Raw genomic sequence first — 21521 nt, 5'->3', positions numbered from 1 at the left:
TTCAAATAGCGCGCGCGTGTCACACACATATATATCAAGAATTTTTAAATTATGGGCACTTAATTATATTTAATTTGAAAATTACTACTGTGGGTGCTCAATTAATATATTTATATTAATTATTAATTTTTCTATATAAGTAAATAGTGTGTGGCTGCAAAAGTAATGGGTGCTCATGCACCCATAACTAAATACATAGATCTGCCATTGTATATGTGTGTGTTTAAAGTGATTATAAAATAATCCCTTTTTCTTCTAGGAAAAAGGTCCAAATTTACCGATCTACTATATGAAAAACTTAATTTATCCTCTATTATATATACTTAGGGTTCATTTGGTAGAGTGTATAAGAATAGTGTTGAATAACGTGTATTAGTAATGTACAGATTAATAATGTATGGGTTAGTAATACAAGCAGTACTAATGCAGAGATTATTTCTTAACCACTATGTAGTGTTGTGCATTAAAAATTAAAATACATTGCATAATTTTTTTAAAAATTAATTGTTTACAAAAATGCCCTCCATATTCTTTAGTTTTAAGGGACTTTAAGGACAATTTTATCCTTAACCATGCTAATGCATGCATTAATAGCCTTGGCATTGCTAATACCATAGTTTGCTACGTATTAGTTAAGTATAGGATAATACCAAATAGGTTGTATAACTAATACTTGTATTAGTAATATATAGGTTTGTTAAAAACGTGTACCAAATAAGGGATTAGTAATATCAAAGCTAATACATGCATTATTTTCTCTAATGCATCCAACCAAATGATCCCTTAAGGGTTACTCAATCACTTAAATTTAGCAAATCCTCTTGTATTTTTCCTTGACCTTAATAGATGACCAACATGGACTAGATAGATCGATTTCACGTGTCAAAAAACTCTAGAAAAACGGTCCAAATTTGCCCATCTACTTTCAAATATTGTTAAGGTATGAGGCAAAAATGAGAATTTGCTAATAACAAAGATATGAATGAACCTAAAATATAACGGACGATAAAATTAAGATATTTGTATAATGAGATACTAGTATTTTTGACTATTTTGTATTTCTTATATGATGAACTAAGGAGGGATTGTTGATATATTCAAGTGACAATGTGTATACGTAGGAGAATACTTGGGCTTAACAGGGGCAAAACTGAAGGGTAAAGAAATTGTTAGTGCTGGACTTGCCACTCATTTTGTTCCTTCCGATGTCAGTTCAAGATCATTTTTCTCTAAACTTTTTCTTTTCTAGTTTCAACTGATAACCAAAATAGAGATGTTTGTTAGCCTTGACTTTGTAGTACATACTTTTTGCTCCTTCTTTGAGTATACATGGATGTATTTAAGTTATATGCACGAAGAGTGTAAAGAATTTACACTATCAGTGTAATTTATAGCATGTTATAAGGGGAGTCTTGGAGCAACGGTAAAGTTGTCTCACGAGTTCGAGTCATTGAATCAGCCACTGATACTTGAATCAGGATAGACTGCCTACATCGCACTCCCTTTGGGTGCGACCCTTCCCTGAACCCTGCATATATAAACACAGGATACTTTGTGCACCAGACTGCCGTTATTTTGGTTATCATGCATATTAGGCTTGATATGAAAAATTACACGCGTTATGTAGGTCAACTTAACCTGATAGCCAATACAAAGAACATAAAATCTATATTAATTTAATTTCTTAGTCATCTTTAAGTATTTTGTGTTTCTATGAATGTTAGAAATTGGTTTGCTTGGAGAAGAGAAGGCTATCAGATCAGCCATTCAAGAATTCTCAACAGAAGTTGAGATAGATGAAAGAAGTATCATGAACAAGTAACACATTTATATTAATTTAATGCAATCTTTATTTATATAATCTTTTGATATGAACTGAGATATATATGGATTATATATATTTAGGCTTTCCATAATCAATGAGTGCTTTTCCATGGATCGGAGGACATTATGAAATCATTTGTAAGATAATTCTTCAGTCTTAATGCACGTTATGATGATAAAAAATGTAGTAATTATTTTTATTTTTCATCTGGTCCGATACCCGCATTGCGGTTCGACTAAATCCGGATTCGTGCTGGGAAGTCTCATATTGAGGGGTAAAGCTCTCTCTAACAAAGGCAACTTCATACCCAGGGCTCAAACCCGAGACCTATGATTAAAGATAAAGGAGTACTCACCACTGTCACGACCCGGATTTTTCACCCTCGGGAGTCGTGATGGCTCCTACTAATGTGAGTTAGACAAGCCAATTATTAGACAAATTACCCTTTTATCAATTTTTATTCTCTTTAATATTATATAAAACAATAATGTATGAACAACAAAAATTTAGAATAAGCGGAATAAAGCAATAAAATATCTGAATATGTGTCTATTACAATAGCTTAAACTTTAATTACCCAGAACTGGTGTCATAGTACCACAGATGGTCTAAGACTGCTAAATACAATGTCTAAAAATAAAAGACACACTGTTTATGAAGCAAAGAGATGAAACAGGAAATAAAGGATAAAGGAGACGCCAGGGCCTGCGGACGCCTGAAGGTCTACCTTGGATCTCCGCGTGGACTGAAGGTAGCCTCTAAACTACCTTAAAACGAAATTCTGTGTTCTGAAGCCTTGAAAATCTCATTTAGAGTCACCTCAATTTGCGTGCGCAGTCCAGGCGTGTAGCCAGAAAGCTTAGATATGAAATTCTGTGAAAAATGATAAAATTTGGTTATAAAGTGAGCTAATTTGACTTTGGTCAACGTTTTGGGTAAACGGACCCGGACCCGTAATTTGATGTCCCCGGAGGGTCCGTAGGAAAATATGGGATTTTGGCGTATGCTCGGAATCGAATTCCGAGGTCCCAAGCCCCAGAAATGAATTTTTAAAGAAAATTGTTTTCTGAAATTGTTTGAGGAAATTTGAAATAAAAATTGATTAGAACAAGTTAGTATCGGGCCCGTATTTTGGTTCCGGTGCCCGGTATAGGTCTTATATGTGATTTAAGATGTTTATGTGAAATTTGATGAAAAACGGATATCATTTGACGTGATTCGGACCTAAATTGCTAAAGTTGATAGTTGATGAAGTTTGAGAAAAATCTTTTGATTTTGACGTTTAATTCATTGTTATTAAGGTTACTTTGGCAATTTGATCGCACAGATAAGTTCGTAAGATGTTGTTGAGTTAGTACGTGTTTTTGGTTAGGATCCCTGAGGGCTCGGTTGTGATTCGGGAAGTTTTGAACTTGTGGAAAAGTTGCAGATTTCTGCTGTTAGTACCTAGGGATTTAACCCTTTGCGTTCGCGTGGTCCCTCTCGCGAACGCGTAAGGCAAAAATCCCAGGTGCCCAAATTTTTCTTTGCGAACGCGAAGGTTGTGACGCAAACGCGAAGCTGACGGGGGAGACCTTTCGCGAACGCGTCCCTCCACTCGCGAACACATAAGGTGCTGGGGAGGGGTCACCAAATTATTCATCGCGAACGCGACCACTGGCACGTGAACGCGTAGGCTTGAGGAGCCAAAGCTCCGCGAACACGAGCCTTTTCACGCGATCGCGAAGGCCTAGCAGGTCTGACTCATCGCGAACGCGATGAGCCTGTCGTGAACGCGTAGAGTAAATTCGCCCAGATAATTTTTAAAATCCAGAACAATAGCCTTACGAGATTATTGCAAAATTTCATAAACCCCTTCTTCTCCAAAGCTCTTAGGCGATTTTTGAAGCCTTTCTTCACCATAACCTTTTGGGTAAGTAATCTTTAACTTGTTTTCTTCATTTTCCATTAACACCCACTAGATTTCTAGGCCTAAAACATGTAATTAAGGGTAGAAATTAGGGATTTGGGTAGAATTAGGGCTTTTTGATTAAGTATGATTTAGACCTCGTTTTGGGGTCGGATTTAAAAACAAATTATATATTCGTGCTCGTGGGTAATTGGGTTTTGGCCCGAACGTCGTGTTTTGACAAAGCGTGCCCGGAGTCGATTTTTTTAATTTTTGGGAAGAATGATTAGAACGCTATAATTAAACATTGGAATTGGATTGTTTAGCATTTATTGATGTTATTAAGTCAATCGTGTATAGATACGATTGAGTTGGAGCCAAATTTGAAAGGAAAAGTGGTGTTTGAGGCTTGAGTTGGCTGTGGAAGTTCGAGGTAAGTGTTTGGTCTAACCTTAGCTTGACGGATTAGGAGTTGTGTCCTACTTGCTATTTGCTTCTTGTTGAGTACGACACATAGTCATGGTGATGAGTATCTATACATTGGTGTCGAGCATGACCGTGAGTCTTATATTGTGAATTTTCATGATTTCGTTGTATTATTCATGCCTTGGTGAACATTTCTAATTGTTGTATAAAGTTTGTGGAAAAATTTGTGAACTATGAACATTGAGGAGCGTTGGATAAAGTTGTATAGCAAAATTGTGAAAATATAAGTGACAATTGAACTTTTAGAGCATTGGCTCGAGTTGTGAAATGAGTTGTGAAGTAAAAACTCTAGAGTATTGGCTCGAGTTGTGAAGTGAATTATGAAATAAAAATGAAAGAAAAAGAAAGTGTTACTAAATTGTCCCTTGTCGGGATATTGTTGCTTTGTTGGTTATCTCCCTTGCTAGGATGTTGATATTATTGATGTTGTTCCCTTGCGGGGATTTAATTGTTTAATTGTTGTTCCCTTGCCGAGATTCCTATTATGATTTTGTTTATTCCCTTGCCCCTTTTTGTGATTGTTGTTTGGGTGAGGAAGAGTGTTAAAGCATGAAGGGTGATGCCGTGCATTGTTTGTTATTGTGAGGAAAGAGTGTAAAGTACGAAGGGTGATGCCGTGCTGCACGATGTACCATTCTATGCTGATTTTATTGATTATATGGTGAGTAAAGAGAGTAAAAGAACGAAGGGTGATACCCTGCACATTTTTATTATATGATTGCTTTGGTGAGGACGAGAGTAAAAGCACGAAGGGTGATGCCGTGTATTTGTTGATTTCTGATTCTTTGTTGATATCCGAGTTATGTTGTTTCTTTCATTACTTGTTGTTATTTGATTTTACTTCGAGGTTATAGATTCCCTTACCCTATTTGCCTTGTGATTGTTGTTTGGGTGAGGAAGAGCGTAAAGCACGAAGGGTGATGCCGTGTGTTGTTTTGGTGAGAAAGTGTTAAAGCACGAAGGGTGATGCCGTGTATTGTCTTGGTGAGAGAGAGTAAAAGCACGAAGGGTGATGCCGTGCACTTGTCTTTGATTTCCCTAATTTTATTATTTATAACCGTTTTACGGTTTCTCTACACTAAATTGCTGGCTTCCTGTTGATACTTGTTGTACCCCGTAGCATGATTTCCCCTTCTGTTTTCAATTGAACAGTGGTGATCCTCATACTTATTTGTTGCTTTTCTGTTACTATTTGATGTTTCCCCGCAACATGTTTCCCCCTCCCATACTTGACTGTATGTGACCGTTTCTTTCCGTACTTCTTTTCTGATGTATATAGTTAAATTGTACAGGTTTATTTGGTAATCTGGTCCTAGCCTCGTCACTACTTCGCTGAGGTTAGGCTAGGCACTTACTAACACATGGGGTCGGTTGTGTTGATACTACACTCTACACTCTTTTGTGTAGACCCCAGGGTTGTAGACTTCGGACCGCGGTGGGATTGCTGATTCTTGCTTATCAGGCGACCCGAAGTAGTCCTGCAGGCGTCCGCATGCCTTGGCGTCTTCTTCTACCTACTATTCCTGTTTCATTTCCCTTATATTCTGGAACAGTGTGTTATTATTTCTTCAGACTTTGTATGTAGAAAATCTTAGACCGTCTGTGACACTATGACACCAGATTTTGGGAGGTTGAGACTTAAGTAATTGTAATAGACGTAGAATTCAGATGTTTAATTGTTACCTTTCGCTTAATTATTTAAAGTTCCGTTGTTTTCATGTTATCTCTTTATAAGTGTTAAAAAGAAGTAATTTGATAATGAAGTAAGTAGTTAAGGATTGGGTTGCCTAGCTCTCATTAGTAGGCGCCATCACGACTCCCGAGGGTGAGAAATCTGGGTCGTGACAGGGATCTACACATAGTGTAGAGTGTAGTATCAGCACAACCGACCCCATGTGCTGGTAAGTCCCTAGCCTAACCTCGGCGAAGTAGTGACGAGGCTAGGACCAGACTACCAAATAAACATGTGCAGTTATATAATACACATCGGAAAGTAAAGCAGGAATAAACAAGTAAAGATGGGAGGGGGAAAGCATGCTTCGGGAAATAATAGGTAAAAAGAGAATATCAAGAGAAACATTAAGGAACCAAAATCCAACTACTAACAAGGATAAGGGAAACAAATGAACAATTCACTTTCATTTCACATCTTGTTGCAGGCGTGCAACCCGCTCCCATTTCATATATCTCGTGGCAAGTGTGCCACCCGCTCCTATTTCATTTATCTCGTGGCAGGCATGCCACCCACTCCCATTTCGTTTATCTCGTGGCAGGCGTGCCACCCGCTCCCATTTCATTTATCTCGTGGCAGGCATGCCACCCGCTCCCATTTCATTTGTCTCGTGGCAGGCGTGCCACCAACTCCTATTTTATTTATCTCTTGGAAAGCGTGCGACCCTCTACCATTTTATTTATCTCGTGGCAGGCGTGCCACCCGCTCCCATTTCAAATCAACAACAATCACAAAGAATCCCGGCAAGGGAACAAGAGCAATATAACCACATCCCGACAAGGGAACAATAATATTTCAATAATATGTGGAGTGCAATAATTTACAATGGAGTCATAACAATTACAATACAAGCTCACGATCATGCTTGACACCGACGTATAGATACTCGTCACCATGCCTATACGTCATACTCCACAATTAACACGTAGCAAAATAAGGCACAACTCCTAATCCCTCAAGCTAAGGTTAAACTAAACACTTACCTCAAAGCCACGAGCACAATTCAAGTCTCTACTATCGCTTTACCTCTTGATTCCACCATCAATTTGCTCGTATCTAGCCACAAGTTACTTAATTACATCAATAAATGCTAAATGAATTAGTTCTAATGCAAGAAAATGAGTTTTCTAAAGTTTTACCCAAAAAGTCAAAAATCGCCCCCAGGCCCACAGGGTCAATACCTGAGATTCGAACGAAAACCCGATTACCCATTCCCCCATGAACTCAAATATATAATTTGTTTTGAAATCGGACCTCAAATCGAGGTACAAATCCCCAATTCTTGAAAAACCTAGGTTCTACCCAAAACATCCAATTTTCCCCATTAAAATCATTGATTTTGAGTTGAAATCATGTGAAAAGATGTTAAAGATTGAAGAAAACTAGTTAGAAATCACTTACAATCGATTTGGAAGAAAAGTTGTCTTTGAAAAATCGCCTCTTATGTTTTTGGGGTTTTGAAAAATGAAAAATAACTGAAAATCCCGTTTTAATATACCCCTCTCAAACCCCCTGTGCGGACCACACAAAATCGAGTGCGACCGCACAGCTCTCCATATGGACTGCAGTGACATGCTTTAGTATTTTGGCCATAACTTTCTCTATATATGTCCAAATTGTGATTTCTTTACCTTTCTGGAACTAGACACGAAGGGCTACAACTTTCGCTTTTGAATCATCTCAAAATTCCCTGTAGATAAAATGATATAGGTTTCCGAAGTCGGACCAGTGAACTTGTGTGAACCGCACAAAATCAAGTGCGGTCGCACTACCCCCACCGTGGAAATCACTATAACCAATGCGGTCAGCACTAGCGGGTTCAGAGATTTGCACTTGTTTGAACCTGCAACATCCCTGTTTTAAGCCTAAGACATCCCGGAACCTACTCGAAACTCACCCGAGCCCGCAGAACTCCAAACCAAGTGTGCATACTAACTCAAAGACATCTTATGGACCTACTCGTGCGATCACATCATCAAAATAACATGTAAAATCATGAATTAAACGTCAAAACTCAACTTTTTCATCAAGAACTCTCAAAGTTCATAACTCTTCAACCGCCATTTTTACCAAATTTCACAGTTATCTTTCCAATACTATAACAAGTTTGTACCAGGTTCTGGAACCAAAATACGGTCCATATAACAATGGTTTCAAACATTAATTATTTTCTTCATTTCTTAGATAATTCTGTAAAATAATTTCTTTCAAAAATTAATTTCTAAGGCTTGGGACCTCGGAATTCATTTTCGGGCATATGCCCAAGCCCCATATTTTACTACGGACCTCTCGGGATTGTCAGAACACGGATCCGGGTCTGTTTGCTCAAAATATTGACCAAAGTCAACCATAATCAAATTTTAACTCTTGAAATTTCTATTTCTCATATTTTCACATAGAAGGCTTTTCGAAGATAGGTCCGGACCATGCACGTAAATCAAGATGAGGTAAAAAGGAGGTTTTTAGGCCTCAGAACTCTGAATTCACTTGCAACACAAGTGATGACCTTTGGGGTCATCACATTCTCTACCTCTAAAACAACTGTTCGTCCTTGAATTAACATAAGAAGGAAGTACAAGAGTCGGGAAAAAGATGGGGATAATGGCTCCACATATCGGACTCGGACTCCCAAGTCGATGCCTCAGCAGCTGACCTCTCCACTGAACATGAACAGAAGGGAAATTCTTCGACCTCAACTGATGAACTTGCCGGTCCAGAATAGCTACCGGCTCCTCCTTATAGGACAAGTCCTTGTCCAACTAGACAGTGCTGAAATCTAATACGCGGGATGGATCGCCATGATACTTCCGAAGCATGGACACATGAAACACTGGATGCACGGCTGATAAGCTAGGCGGCAACGCAAGTCTGTAAGCCACCTCTCCCACTCGATCAAGAATGTCAAATAGGCTAATAAACCTAGGGCTAAGCTTGCCTTTCTTCCTAAATCTAATCACGCCTTTCATAGGCGACACTCGAAGCAATACCCGCTCACCGACCAAAAAGCCAAATCTAGAACCTTGCGGTCGGCATAGCTCTTTTGCCTGGACTGAGCTGTACGAAGCCTATCCTGAATGATCCTGACCTTGTCCAAGACATCCTGAACTAGATCCGTACCCAATAGCCGAGCCTCTCCCAGCTCAAACCATCCAATAGGAGACTTACACCGCCTATCATATAAAGCCTCATAAGGAGCCATCTAAATACTCGACTGGTAGCTGTTATTGTAGGCAAACTCTGCTAAAGGCAAAAACTGATCCCACAAGCCTCCAAAGTCAATGACACAAGATTAGAGCATATCTTCCAAAATCTAAATGGTCATCTCGGACTGCCCGTCCGTCTGAGGATGAAATGCTGTGCTCAACTCGACCCGTGTGCCCAACTCTCTAGAAATGTGAGGTAAACTACATACTTCGGTCCGAAATGATAGACTCGGGCACACCATGAAGATGAATAATCTCCCGGATATAGATCTCAGCTAACCTCTCGGAAAAATAGGAGACTGCCACAGGAATGAAATACGCTGACTTGGTCAGCCTATCAACAATAACCCACACTGCATCGAACTTCCTCTGAGTCCGTGGGGGTACAACAACGAAGTCCATAGTGATCCGCTCCCACTTCCACTCAGGAATCTCAATCTTTTGGAACAAACCACCAAACCTCTAATGCTCATACGTAACCTGCTAATAATTCAAACACCAAGTGTCACGACCCTAACCCCAAACCGGGTCGTAATGGCGCCTCTCGTGAAGACAAGGCCATCCAGTTCAACCCAACTCAACTTTTAAAGCACTTAATCAACATAAAAATAGTCTAAACATGATTTAAACAATACTAAACAACGGAAATATCGATAACAATGCGGAAAGTCCAACCCGACATAGTCCTAACCGGGGTGTCACAAGTCACGAGCATCTTTAAACCATAATACTAGCATGCTAATGTTATAAACTACTACAAGTGTTTGAAAAGAAACAGAAATGATAGAGAAGTAGAGACACGGGGCTGCGGACGTCAATAGCTACCTCGTAGTCTCCGAAAACCGCCTGGAACTGGAGGAATCAGCACTCGGGAGCGGTACCAGCTACGTCTGAATCTGCACACAGGGTGCAGGGAATAAAGTGAGTACTCCGACACAGTGAGTAACAAATATAAATAATGACTGAAAGTAAGAAATCACGTAAAACACAAGGCATTCCATACTGAAGCAGTAAAATCACTTAAAATAGTAAAACAATGAAAATTCAAGTGAAAATCCCTCTCTCAACAACTAAAACAAGTAATTGATAGGTAAGTAAACAAAAAGAAATTTGCCCCTCGGGCACAATATTAACAAATCCGCCCCTCGGGCAACATCTCAGAACAGTACCAACCCCTCGGGTGCAAATCTCAGAACAATACCAGCCCCTCGGGCTCAATCTCACATCACAATGGGTACCCGAGTTCACTGGGGGTGTACAGACTCCAGGAGGGGCCCCTTACGGCCAAAAGCAATATCAAGCCATCTCGTGGCATCAAATCTAGGCCCTCGGCCTCATATCAATCAAGCCACCTCATGGCATATTTATGTATCTCAAGCCCTCGGCCTCATATCAGTATCAATGCATCCTCACAACTAGGCCCATGGCCTTACCTAGTCCAAAAATATCACAAGCCTCTCGAGCAATAGTAAAATAGTATTTCTCAGCCCAAAACATCATTTAAAATTATTATTTAAATCTCAAAAACTGAGTAAAATGGCTGAGTAGTAAAACAGTAAAAAATACCATGACTGATTCAAGTAATAAGTCAAAACAGTGAGGAAATAGTAATAAAAATCCCCGAATGGTTCAAATAGTTGGCAAAAAACCCAAATATGGCAATCAGCCCAAATCATGATGATAGAAAATATGTTTTAGTCAAATACGCGGTAAAATCATCAATCGGGACAGGCCAAGTCACAATCCCCAAAAGTGCATGGCCCCACGCTCGTCATCAAATATGTGTCTCGGCTCAATATAGCACTATGATGCGCAAATCTGAGGTTTCAAACCCTCAGAGCATCATTTACAATCATTACTCACCTCGAATCGGCTAAATTTCTAACTCGCGATGCCTTTGCCCCTCGTATCGGCCTCTACGCGCATCGAGTCTATCCAAAATCAGAACGAACACGTCACAATATGCTAAGGGAACAAAGCCCAATCGAAAACAATCAACAAAGGGCACAATTCCCAAAATTACCAAAACCCGAGCCCCGGGACCACGTCTTGAAATCGGGTAAAATTTACATTTTCAGAATCCTCATACACTCACGAGTCTTACCATACCAAAATTATTCAATTTTGGTACCATTTGGTCTTTCAAATCATCCTTTGATATTTTAGGAAGATTCCACAAATTTTCTTCCCAAATTTCATCCCAAATCACGAATTAAATGATGAATTCAATGATAAATTTATGTACTCTAACCAAATCTGAGTTAGAATCACTTACCTCTATGAATTTCTTTAAAAACCTTCGAAAAATCGCCAAAATTCGAGTTCTCTAGGTCAAAATATTAAATAAAATCCAAAACCTCATATTTATAGAGTACCCATAGATTTCCACCTCTGTGGACCGCACAAAAACAACTGTGGTCCGCACAAAACCAGTAGGGTCCGCACAAAAATGACTGTGGCCGCACAGGTTTTTATCTGCAATGACATGCTTTAGTATTTTGGTCATACCTTTCATTACAGATGTCCAAATTGCAATATCATTATCTTTCTGGAAACTAGACACGAAGAGCTACAACTTTTGTTTTTGAATCATCTCAAAATTCCTTGTATATCAAAAGATATGAGCTTCCGAAGTAGGACTAGCGGAAATGTTCCCACCACGGCCGCACTACATTTTGTGCGGTCCGCACAGCACCTACCGTGGATGCACTTCATTTTGTGCGGACCGCGCTGGTGGGTTATGAGGCTTGCAACCCTTCTGAACCTGCTACAACTATGATTTTTGGCCTAAAACATCCCGGAACCTACCCGGAACCCCTGGAACTTCAAACCAATTGTACCAACACATCCCATGACATCGTTCAAACTTGTTCAAAACTTCGGAACGCTCAAAACAACATCAAAACATCAAATCACCCTCGAATTCAGGCCTAAGAATTCCAAAATTTCTGAATTATGCTTTTGATCAAAAAGTCTATCAAATCTCGTCCGAATGACCGGAAATTTTGCACACACATCACAAATGACACAACAGACCTTCTCCCATTTCCAGGATCCTATTCCGACCCCGATATCAAAATCTCACCTATCAACCGGAAAACGCCAAAATTTCAATTTCGCCAATTCAAGCCTAAACCTTCCATGGACTTCCAAAATGCATTCCGATCACGCTCCTAAGTCCCAAATCACCTAACTGAGCTAACCAAACAATAAAAATTCCAATCCGAGATCAAATACACACAAGTCAATCTTGGTCAAACATTTCAAATTTTAAACTTTCAACTAAGACTGTTCTTCCAAATTTATTCTAATTAACCTGAAACCCAACACCAATGATTTACATAAGTCATAATACACCACACGGGGAAAGTCATGCCCGAGAACTGGCAAGCGAAGTACAAAAGCTCAAAACGACCGGTTGGGTCGTTACATCCTCCCCCACTTAAATACATGTTCGTTCTTGAATGTGAACAGAGTTGTTCCAGAAGCCAACCAATTGCTGAATAACCTTACCATGCATATACCTGGGGGTGATCCCATGTCACCCTATCTCATACAGGTCTGATAAAACAATGCAACTAAAATTACACAATCCAACCTAGCCCATAAACCTTAGAACCCCATTTCCACTTCTGAAATCATCCACATGATCAGATCTCACATCTATATTTAGAATAAGCCCAAACCAGCTGTAATAACCCATACCTGCAACCTCAGGTGCAATTACATGATAAACCACGTAACTCAAATGCTCGTAACGATAACTTCTATTCACAGCAGCTACCCATAACAACCGAATACCGATAGAAAACCTCTTATCAACTAAAGTCTTATTCCAACACTTTCATATACTGTCAACGATAAATGAAACACACAATAAGCCATAACCATTTCTCAGATCAACTCTGGTGACATGACACCTCAATATAGGCCTAAGCCATAACTTGCATAATACATGCACCAATAAGCAACGGTCCGAACATACTCAAATCATGAAAATTACTCAAATGAAAGAGCTCTACCTCAAGCTCACTAGTAACACCACAACACAAGGCTAAGAACCCGTCTCACATCATAGGAACAGAACATACTAATCTAACCTGCAAGGTCATACCTCCACATATATTCGCCACAATGCGCGACCTTATCCAATTACTGCTCCACATGGAACACCTCAAGTCACTCTGCTCGAAATTGACGACCACGCGTAATTGATGTCTAGAATCAAAGTAAATCATCATAACCACGGTAAGGCAAGTACATAACAGCGCAAAACCCGAAAGGGCTTAACAGATGCACTATCCACCAAGCAATATCCAATACTCCTCCCGCTTGAATCCTGCTAAGAGACCCCAATAACACCGCACCACATGTGTCGATTACCAACAAATACTAATGCCTCGCAACATGGAAAGGTAACTCATAGGCCTCACCGGATTACTAATAAGCTCAATAATCAATGAATCAACACCTCTCTCAATAATACAATTCGGAGCCAACCAAGCTGACTTTAGTTAGAACACGCATCCACATTGGCCTGCCAACGAACTCCTTATCAAGGTGAAGCTACTCCTTCCACCCCTTTAACTATCGGTGCCATACGATACGGTGCCCGGTATCAAATCAATACTGAAATCAACAACCCTGGCCGACGACATACCCGACCATAAGAAACACATCCGAAAATTCCCTCATCACCGGAACTGAATCAATGGTAAAAGCCCTTACACTGTTATCCATCACAAAAGCCCCAATAAGAAAGACAATCCTTCCCAGCCGTCCGCTGGGTCTTCAAAATATAAAACCACTCCACTAGGGCATAATCCTACGGACCTCGCCACTTAATCTGTGACATTTCTGACATAGCCAACAGTGTCGCCTTAGCACAATAGTCCGGAATGACACAACACGGAGACAACCAGTCTAAACCTATATCCCATCCAAAATTTAACATGCCAAGCACAAAAGATCCGCTCGTGTCTCTAAACCCCGATAGTGATTAAACAGTGTCGATACACATGACTCAGAACCACAACATAGCCTGAATGTGAGAACTTCCATGTCTCCAAATCCATATGGCACATGAATCAACATACTTGATCCCAATTCCGCCATCCGAATGCATACCGCACCTCAAATACTTAGTCATTCCACGAAATATACTCTAAAATTCCTTTGTGTCACCAAGCAAACTCGAATATCAGTAGTCGATCTAACAAGAAAGTGCCGCCGTTCTACCGAAGTACCACAACTTAATCACATTTCCTTTTCTGAAACATATACCCTTGTGAAATCACTCCCATTTAGCAATACCATTTCCTTAATCATCTGGAGATAATCCCCCTAATCATCTGAAGCTCATTTCTCTAATCATCTAAAACTACCCGTGCTGCCTGATAACTAGGGATTTTGATATGTTTCATGCTCCTTCTTGCTTACGCTTTGATTATAAATTCTTACAAAATAGTCCCAAAAAGGCTCATAAGTTGTACTTGATTGCAGGTTTGATCAACAAAGTGACGAGACGTCAAAGATCGACTCAAAAGGAGTGAAACCTGCACAAGTACCAAAGACAAGACAACTCAAAACAAACATGCCTAGTGCGGCCACACTACACTTTGTGCGGTACGCACTAGGGAGATTCAGAGAGTTGGATTTGAAGGCATCAAAGCAGTGCGGCCGCAGTACATATTGTGCGGTCCGCACTGAAGACATCGCGGCCGCAGTACATATTGTGTGGTCCGCACTGAAGACTTCGCGACCGCACTACCATTTTATGCGGTCCGCGGAAGCAAACTTCAGAGAGATGTCAAGTGCCAAGGTTCAAGCCTGGGTTCAGAGAGTTTAAATTTTAGAGTCTAGAGCCTAGTGCGGCCGCACACCATTTTGTGCAGTCCGTACTAACCCCGCAGGGGCATTTTTGTCTAGTTTTTCCAGATTAGTATAAATAGAACACTTTCATTTTTAGGTATCCGCTATTTTCTAAACTGAGATGCGCTCATGAGAAGAACATCTGTAGCCATTTTGGGAATTTTTACTTAGTTTTTATCATTGAATTTTTGTATTTACCTTAGCAATTAATTAATATGTCTTTATCTTCATCTATTTCTCTGTTTTTCTCTTCAAGCATGAGTAGCTAGACCCATTATCTAGGGTTGTGGCTCAACCCTAGTGTGGGTAATTGATGGGTATTATGATTTAGGGCTATATTGACTATGTGTGTTTGTTATTTGGGTCAATTTTATGGTTAATTTATGAACTGATGGTTGCAAACACTGGTTTGTGCTAAGTTGACTTGGCTCTTCTTGAGAAAGAGAGCCTAAGTCTCCAAAATTGACCTAACAAGGAATTAGGATGAACTCAAGAGAATTGATAGTCCCAATTAAAGGGTTAAACCTCGAGAGAGTAATTACCCGACTTGAACCCTAGTTGCTTAAGCAAATTTGCCTATCCATTTGGTCTTGAGAAAGTCAATTGGGCAAAATTACTCTCTCTATCGAGAGGTGTTAGAGTGGGTAAAATCGTGCAGCGGTTATAGCATATTTCCCCAATCATGTGAACCGTGCCTTATAAGCAATTACCCGTCCATTGGCCACCTAGGAGGATGCCACTACCCTAGTGCCTTTTTATCCTTTAGATATAAATTTTAGCAATTCTCGTTTAGCATAATCTAGTTGGAATTATAATTAGTAGTTGATAATAGTAGCTTATTAAAGAAAAACCCAAAAATGATTGGAAGTGATATTTGGAACAACTACACAATCCCAATCTAAATAGATACTCGACTCCATTCCTAACTCCTTGTGAAAATCGATCCCGACCCACAAATCGAGTAAAAGCTATTGCGACCCTCTCTTCCTACTTTTTACTAGTGCGGAGTAGGTAGTGATCAACTTTTTGGCGCCGTTGCTGGGGAACTAACGGTTTTGGCTATCTATTTAGTTAGTTTTGTGTATTGTTAGTCTTTCCTTCTTTGTTACTTACTTGTTTGTGTTATTACTCAGGTACCAACACGGCATAAACAATGCGAATGACCCTCTTGGAAATGTGATAGCGGGGGAGGAGGTAGATGATCTTGAGCAAGATAAGGTGCCTCTTGCACCTCAAGGTAAACGGAGAGGCCGAAATGCCAATGCTAATCCAAATGACAATATTATAGACCCTCCCCCGGTTCCCCCAAGAGTGGCTCCCAAAGTATTACCGAACCAAGGCTACGCAAGTGCTATTGTCCCACCACGAATCCGAACGGGTAACTTTCAGATAACCAATGTAATGTTGGCCTTACTTGAGCAGCGTGAGTACTTCACGGGCGCTGCAAATTAAAATGCCTAAAAACATCTCAAGGGGTTCCTATATATATGCTGGGGGAGAAAACAGATGAATGTGTCCGAGGATGTATTGAGATTGCGACTTTTCCAGTTCTCACTTCGGGGGAAGGCATTAGATTGGCTCTAGAGACTCCCCAACCATTTCACAACTTGGGATGAGTTGGCGGATAAGTTTATTGCCAAATTATTCTCACCGAATCATATGGCGGCACTTCAGGATGAAATATTGGCCTTCAAGCAAGAGCTAACAGAACCTTTGCATGAAATTTGGGAGCGGTATAGGACGATGGTGAAGGAATGACCAAATAATGATATGACCGAGGTCATGATCCAACAAACCTTCTACCGGGGCATAAATACTACAAATCAATGCATTGTGAACCAATTGACCGGGGACAATTTTATGAAGCTTTCTTATGATGAGGCATGTGAAGTACTTGATGAAATGGCAGACATTTCTTCAGCATGGCAGAGTAGAGCAAATGTACCTTAAGGTGACCCTACGGTTATCCATTTCCACAAGGAATTACATGATCATGGGCAAGCGATAGCTGAGCTTACTACTACTATGAACCAACTGGCTAAGGCGCAGTTGCAACAAGTTCATAATCCTCGCCAAGTGAATGCCATGGATGGTGTTAGTATGCTTGTCAACAAGAGAAGGCAAATGAGGCAACAAAATCAAGGAAATTCTGAGTAATTTGTTGATGAATATGATGGGTATCAAAATAATGGTTATGATGACCAAAGTGAAGAGGTATAATATGTTAACAACTATCAAGGCAATAGAGGCAACTCTTCAAACCAACAATGGCGACCCCAAGGAAATTGGGGCAATCAACAATAAGGTGGTGGCAATTGGAACAACAACAACCAAAACAACAATTGGGGTAATCAAAAAAACAACCCATGCAATTGGGATGGAAATAACAACAATTGGGGCAACAACAAAAATCAAGGCGGGTCGAACAACAATGGAAACTAAGGCAACCGAGGGCAAGGCTTTCAAAGGCCCCCAATGTACCAACAACCAAACAATCCACCCCCTTTCCCTTCTCAAGGTCCTAGTTCTTCTAGTAATGATATGGGTAGAATTGAAATGATGTTCGAGCAGATGATGAAGAGGAATGCGGATTCCGATGCATAATTAGCTTCTCACAACGCCTCTATCCGAAACTTGGAGGTGCAATTAGGCCAAATCTCTTAGTCATGGAATACTCGCCCGAAGGGTGCTCTACCAAGTAGTACGGTAGTGAACCCAAAGGGTGGGAAAATCATGTTATGGTGGTCACAACAAGAAGTGGGAGAGGCGCTGATGTGAATGCCTCTAAGCAAAAGCAAGTCATGGATGATGATGTTGAGTTTGAAGATGATAAAGTCCCTTTGGTAGTTGAAGATGTGGTTGATGAAAATGTAAAGAATGAAGTGAGGATTGATATTCAAGAAGTCGAGATGGAAACCCAAAATGACGTGAACCTGTCTAGGGAACACATAATTGACATGCCGGAGCCGGTTGTGCCAAAAGCCAAGGCTCATTTGCCAAGGCCACCTCCACCTTATCCTCAAAGGCTCGTGAAGCAGAAGAATGATAATCAGTTTAAAAAGTTCATTGACATGATGAAGAGCTTATCTATTAATGTGCCTTTGGTGAAGGCACTTGAATAAATGTCGAGTTATGCAAAATTCATGAAAGACTTGGTTACAAAGAAGCGTTCTATGGATTGTAAAACTATAAAGATGACTCACCAAGTTAGTGCTATAGTGCATTCAATGGCCCCTAAGCTTGAAGATCCTTGTGCTTTCACCATTCCTTGAACCATTAGGAGTGCGGATTTTTCCAAGGCTCTATGTGACTTGGGAGCTAGTATCAATGTAATGCCCTACTCGGTTTTCAAAACTTTGGGTATCGGGCAACCTAGGCCAACCTCAATGATATTTCAAATGGCGGATCGATCGATGAAGCAACCTTTGGGCATTATTGATAACGTGCTTGTCCAGGTGGACAAATTCATTTTGCCGGCCAACTTTGTCATTTTGGATTGTGAAGTGGACTATGAGTTTCCTATTATCTTGGACAGACCTTTCCTTGCAATGGGGAAGGAATTGGTTGATGTTGAAGTGGGTGAGCTCACTTTCCGAGTGGGAGATGAAAAGGTCATTTTCCATTTTTGAAAATCTATGAAACAACCCAACAGAACCAAGGTGTGCTCATTTATAGACCTTGTCATAGCTGTGATTGTGGATGATACCAGTTCTATGATCAACGTGGAGGATCCTCTTGAGGTTGTGCTATTAAATATGGATGTCAATGATGATGTAAGTAGAGTGGAGTGCTTGAATGCCTTACATGGGATGGACTCTTATTCTTATGAGCCTAGAAACTTGTCTTTGGATCTTGAAAACCGGAAAACTCCACCAACTAAACCATCAATTGAGGAGCCACCGGTGTTGGAGTTGAAACCACTTCCTCCACACCTCAGGTATGAATTCTTGGGCTCAAACTCTACTTTACCAGTTATTCTTTCTTCTTGCCTCACTAACATGCAGGTTGAGGCCACTTTGGCGGTGCTTCAAAAGTGAAAAAGGGCAATTGGATGGACTTTAGCTGACATTCGGGGAATAAGCCCCGCATTCTTTATGCACAGAATTATCTTGGAGGATGATACAAAGCCTTCCTTGGAGCATCAAAGAAGATTGAATGAGGCTATGCAAGAAGTGGTGAAGAAAGAGGTGATCAAATGGTTAGATGCCGGGGTTGTGTACCCCATTTCTGATAGCTCGTGGACTTCTCCGGTGCAATGTATGTCGAAGAAGGGTGGTATGACTGTGGTGACCAATGACAACAATGAACTTATTCCTACTCGGACGGTCACCAGATGGAGAGTTTTCATGGACTACCGGAAGCTAAACAAGGTGACCCGAAAGGACCATTTCCCATTGCCATTCCTTGACCAAATGCTTGATCGTCTCGCGGGACGTGTTTTTATTGCTTTTTGGATGGGTACTCAGGGTATAATCAAATCTCAATTTCCCTACAGAGCCAAGAGAAGACCACTTTTACTTGTCCGTATGGAACCTTCGCTTTCCCTCAGATGCCGTTTGGATTGTGTAATGCTCCGACAACATTCCAAAGATGCATGATGGCTATTTTCACTGACATGCTGGAAGATATATTGGAGGTCTTCATGGATGATTTCAGCGTGGTTGGTGATTCCCTTGAAGAATGTTTGAGAAATTTCGATAGAGTATTGGCCCGATGTGAAGATACAAACCTTGTACTCAATTTGGAAAAATGCCATTTCATGGTTGAAGTGGGTAAAGTGTTGGGTCACAAAATCTCAAAGCATGGAATTGAAGTTGACAAAGCTAAGATAGAGGTGATTTCTAGGCTTCCTGCCCCCCATTTCTGTCAAAGGGGTGAAGAGTTTTCTTGGGCACGTGGGTTTTTACCGAAGGTTTATAAAAGATTTTTCAAAGTGGTACACCTCTTGTGCAAGATACTAGAAAAGGATGCAAAGTTTGTGTTCGATGAGGGATGTATGCAAGCATTTGAGCTTTTCAAGCTTAAGCTGACCACTACCTCTATCATTACTGCATCATTTCCTTTCGAGCTCATATGTGACGCAAGTGACATTGCGGTTGGGGATATTTTGGGTCAAAGGGTTAACAATATGTTTCATCCGGTGTACTATGCAAGCAAGACCATGAATAAGGATCAAAGGAACTATACAGTCACCGAGAAAGAGTTGTTGGCTATAGTGTTTGCAATGGAAAAGTTTTAACCATATCTTATGGGGGCCAAAGTTATAGTGCACACCGATCATGCCGCCCTTAGGTACTTGATGACAAAGAAAGACTCCAAGGCAAGATTGATGAGATGGGTGTTACTACTTCAAGAGTTTGATCTAGAAATTGTGGACTGGAAAGGTAGTGAGAATCAAGTGGCAGACCACTTGTCCCGTTTGGAGGAGGAGGGGAGGCCTGGTGATGGCCTTGAGATCAATGATTCATTTGCCAACGAACAACTCCTTGCGGTGTTAATGAATGATATGGCATGGTTTGCCGATGTTGCCAATTACCTTGTGACTGGAGTAATCCCGTGTGAGCTCTCTTCTAACCAAAAGAAGAAGCTCAAGCGAGATAGTTTGGATTTCTATTGGGATGGGCCATACTTGTTCAAGATTTACACGGACGGTGTGATTCGTAGATGTGTCCCGGAGGAAGAACAATTGAGTATCTTAGAGGCTTACCATTCTTCACCCTATGATGGCCATCATGGTGGGGTGAGGACCGCCTCAAAAGTTCTTAGTTGTGGATTCTATTGGCCCACCTTGTTCAAAGATGCGAGTGATTTTGTGAAGAGGTGTGACGATTGCCAAAGAGAGGGTGAAATTTCAAAAAGGGATAAGATGCCTCTCAATACCATTCTTGAAGTGGATATCTTTGATGTTTGGGGCATCGATTTCATGGGTCCATTTGTTAGCTCTTGTGGGAATACTTACATTCTCGTGACGGTTGACTATGCATCAAAATAGGTTGAAGCCGTGTCTTTTCCTAACAATGAATACCGGAGTATTGTTGCATTTCTTAAAAAGAGCATCTTCACAAGGTTTGGCACTCTTTGTGCGATTATTAGTGATGAGGGGTCTCACTTTTGCAATAAAACTTTCGACACATTGCTTTCCAAGTACGGTGTCAATCATAAGGTTTCAACCCCTTATCATCCTCAAGCTAGTGGTATAGTGGAAGTCTCCAACAGAGAAATCAAAAGTATCTTGTCAAAGATGGTCAATGCAAATAGGACCGATTGGTCGAAGAAGTTGGATGACGCTCTATGGGCTTATCAGACGGCTTACAAAACTCCGATTGGGATGTCTCCGCATTGGTTGGTGTTTGGGATAGCATGCCATCTTCCGGTTGAGTTAGAGCACAAGGCCATGTGGGCTTTGAGGAAGTTAATTCTTGAATGGGATGTTGCAGCTAATCTTTGTATTGAACAACTCAATGAACTCGATGAATTTAGAATCCATGCCTACTCCAGTTCGTCCTTGTATAAGGA

At 40.6% G+C, this 21521-nt stretch overlaps 1 pseudogene; it reads left to right on the top strand.

Moving 5' to 3' along the window:
* Nucleotides 1-21521, top strand: part of LOC107824449 (3-hydroxyisobutyryl-CoA hydrolase-like protein 5) — a 51397-nt pseudogene that overhangs the window by 2708 nt on the left and 27168 nt on the right.

Source organism: Nicotiana tabacum, chromosome 8 (assembly GCF_000715075.1).
Source record: "Nicotiana tabacum cultivar K326 chromosome 8, ASM71507v2, whole genome shotgun sequence".
NCBI classification, from domain to species: Eukaryota; Viridiplantae; Streptophyta; class Magnoliopsida; order Solanales; family Solanaceae; genus Nicotiana; species Nicotiana tabacum.
The sequence above is the reverse complement of the archived record's forward strand: the minus strand, read 5'-3'. Positions and strand labels throughout refer to the sequence as shown.